Raw genomic sequence first — 4,016 nt, forward strand, 5'->3', positions numbered from 1 at the left:
TAAGCATTCAAGAAGCTCAACAAACCCCAGTAAGGATAGACCCCCAAAAGAAAATCACCAAGACATATTAAGCTCTCCAAAATCAAAGATAAAGAGAGAATCCTGAAAGCAGCTAGGGAAGAGAATCATTACTCACAAAGGCAAGCAAATAAGATTAAGTCTCTGATCTTTCAGCAGAAACCATACAGGCAAGAAGGCAATGGGAAGACATGTATAAAAGCCTGAAAGAAAAAAAACTGCCAACCAAAAATCATCTACTCAGCAAAGCTCTCAATCTAATACAATGGTGTAATTAAAACATTACAGGAGAAACAGAAGCTAAGGGACTTTGCCAAAGCCAACCCAGTGCTTCAAAACATCCGAAAGGGAGTTCTTTGGACTGAGAACCAAGAAGAACAGACAACAACCAGAGATCGGCATACATGGCAACACTATCCAGAACTCAGTTGATAGATGGAAGAGTCCAGAGAAAAACCTAACTACAGAACAAATTCAGGGCACTGCCTCAGCATGGCCATTTTGGTGACTCTGCTCCTCAGTGTCCGGAGGCTGCACTGCAGAACGGAGGCTCGGGCAGGCAGCCAGTGGAGGCTCCAGCAAGGTCTAACTGCCAACCCCTCCTGCTACAGACCCCTTACTGAGCTCCCAGACTGGTCTTACATGAACTGTCGTCCTGCTCCCCCAATGAAAGGACAGCTTTGAAGACAAGTGCAAAGGGAGAACTTTGCAGATGAGTTGTATTGCTGTCACAGGAAATGGAAACTGGATTACAGGCATGGCAGCTCAAGCAGCAGCAAGAATTGCAGAAAGAAGAAAGGAAACATAAAAATGCTCTTAAACCCAAAGGGGCTTCACTACGGAGACCACTTTCAAGCCACTGAATAGCAGTTCTTGCCCTATTCTCTCACCACTGTCTGGCTTTCTTCTCTCTTTTTAAAAAAAATTGTGGTAAAATATATATAACAAAATAAATACCAATGCAACAGTTGTTACATGTACAATTCAGTAACAGTATGTCTATCATGTTTTACAATGTTACCACTATCCTTTTCCAAATTATTCAGTATCATTAATAGAAACCCCACCTAAGCAGTGACTTTACCTTTCCCCTTGTTTCCTACCCCAGGTGACCATTAATAAGTTTTGGTCTCTATACACTGAATATTTCATGTAAGTGGGATCAAACTACATTGGTCCTTTTGACTTGTTTCACTCAGCCTGTTTTCAGGCTTTATCTATAATGCAGCATGTGTTGACTTCATTTCTCTTTATGATTGAAAAATATTCCACTGTAAATACCACATTTTGTTTATCCACTTGTTGATAAACTTTGTTTCCAAAAACAAAACAAAAAGAATGAATTCAGAGGATCTGGGAGATCAGTGTATGATCTATTACAATGTGAAAGAAGGTAAAAATATAGATGCAGGTGATGAGGTCAAGTAGTTTGCAAGGAAAAAGTTAATAGATATGGTGTTTAAATTCAGATGGAATATATTCAAGGCCATATTTTGCTCTCATGGACTTTTTTCAATTTTTTTCAGCTTCAGCCTGAATTTGCATAAAGCAATTGATGATCTGGTTCCAGTTAGCGTCTGGCCTTGTTTTGGACGGTTATATCGACCTTTTCCACTGTCTGTTCCCACAGATGTAGTCAATTTGATTCTTCTGTATTTCATCTGGTAGGGTCCATGTATAGAGTCACCTTAAAATAGGCATTTCCAACGAATAAGTCATTCATTTTGCAAAATTCTACCATGCTATCTCCAGCATCATATCTATCATAATAAGGCAATATTTTCCAACTACTGATCCTTCTTTGTTTACAACTTTCACATTCCAATCACCAGTAACTATCAATACATCTTAATTATATCTTTGATCAATTTCAGACTGAAGAAGGTGGTAGAATTCTTCAATTTTATCACCACTAGTTTTATTTTGAATAACAGTAGTATTAACTGGTCTTCCTTGTAGGTGTGGCTATTACCACAGGCAGCATTGTATTTCAAGACAGATTTTGAAATATTCTTTTTAACGATGAATGCAATGCCATTCTTCTTGAATTTGTTGTTCCTGGCATAAAGTAAACCATAGGATTGTCAGATTCAAAATGGCCATTATCAGTCGAGGCTCACTAATGCCTACAGTGTCGATCTGTGTGTTCCATATCATTTTTGACTACTTCCAATTTTCCTAGATGCATACTTCGTACATTTCATGTTTAGATTATTACTGGATGTTTTCAGCTGTTTTTCCTCATCTTGAGTTGTGCCCATCAGCAAATGAAGGGCCCGAAAGCTTTACTCAATTTGTGTCATCATGGTCAACTCTAGTTTGAGGAGGCAGCCTCATCCCCAGTCATGTTTTGAGTACATTCTAACCTGAGGGGCTCATCTTCCAACACTGTATCTGACAATGTTCTAGTGCTATTCATAAAGTTTTTTTTATTTTCTGGCATTATACCTGCCAATATTCCAGTTATTCCTATGGTTTTCAGTGGCTATCCATTCAAATGTGGTCCACCTCTCCTTCCTAATCTGTCTTAGTCTGGAAGTTCCACAGAAACCTGGCCATCATGGGTGATCCTGCTGGTATTTAAAATACCAATGGCATAACGTCCATGACAGTAACATACTAGCCAACACAGTACAGAAAAGGGAGAGACTAGTGATGAAAGTCTTAGGATAGGCGTTTTTTAACTGATAGAACATAAATAACTATCATAATGAATAGATAACAAATGTTTGGAATTCTTGGATGGAGCAAATGGTTAATTTGATCAGCTGCTAAGAAGAGGACTGGGGATTTGAGTCCACCCAGGGCACTACAAAAGAAAGACCTATCAAAAATAAAAATAAAACAATTCAGCCATTAAAAAATTCTACAGAGCACAGTTCTACTCTGAAACACATAGAGTTTATATGAGTCAGAATCAAGTTGACAGCAACTAGAAGTGTTTGCCATGTACCTATTTAAATGCAACTTAAGCATTAAATCATGTAATCATCACAATTGTATGAAGTTGACCCTAATGTCTTCTCCTACTATACAAATGAGGAAGCTGAGTCTTAGAATGGTCAAGGCTTGAAGTCCCATCATAGTAAAACAGCAGACAAAGTGTTGAACTCATGTTTGTTTGATGCCAAAGCCCATTCTCTTAACCACTATGCTATTATACTGCCTTTTAAATTTTTTATTTATTTTAACTCTTAATAGTGAATTGGGAAGAAGTTTAAGCTATACGGTCTTCACTGAAATCATATTGAAGTTTTCTGGTTGAGATGTCAAAAAGTTACAATAATAAAATTATAATTTACTAATTGTTAATTTTTAAATTCTCTGGGAAACAAATTACAAATAAAGTTTATACTTCTAGATGCTGTTTGCTATTAGTACTTGTACATTAATGGAATTTTATACTAATGTGATTTTAAATCACTGCATAAACTCTAAGCTCTTTTGGACTCTGAGTTACAATAGCAGGTGTATACAAAACATGCCAGAGACAAAGTGTTGACCTAAATTTAACTCCCAGAGCTACCAGCATGGGATTTGTGAGTCAGAGGCAACCAGTATGTGTATAAAATGTGCTGCCCTCTAGTGATTTCAACACCCCATATTGACATTACACTTCTTAGTAAATAAAGCAAATGTTTTTCATTATCAGACAACAAATTCAGATCCTCATTTTGTTTTGTCTGTAATTGCTCAACTCTTATAATAACAGAAACAAAACAAATAACTACTGATTGAGCCAGGAATAAACTTTTGGTGCCATAATAGCTTAGAAATGCATTCAAAAGTGACCCACTAATTCAGAATTGTCAAGGAAATGCCACCATAACATATGAAAAAAAAATCATAAGAATACAAGGTGATTACATTTTATGTGAGGAATGCATTCCTTAAGATATAATTCAAACCTTGCCTAAATTAAAAGTTATTTTTCTATAGGAATAAGGGTAAAAATGGACTGACTACTGTACACAAATATTCTTTATTTCTTCTTTCAA

At 36.6% G+C, this 4,016-nt stretch overlaps 1 pseudogene; it reads left to right on the forward strand.

The window, feature by feature from the left end:
• Positions 1–510: 510 nt before the first annotated feature.
• Positions 511–838, forward strand: LOC102810766 (annotated as a pseudogene).
• The last annotated feature ends 3,178 nt before the right edge of the window (positions 839–4,016 follow it).

This window comes from Chrysochloris asiatica, unplaced genomic scaffold (genome assembly GCF_000296735.1).
Source record: "Chrysochloris asiatica unplaced genomic scaffold, ChrAsi1.0 scaffold00002, whole genome shotgun sequence".
NCBI classification, from domain to species: Eukaryota; Metazoa; Chordata; class Mammalia; order Afrosoricida; family Chrysochloridae; genus Chrysochloris; species Chrysochloris asiatica.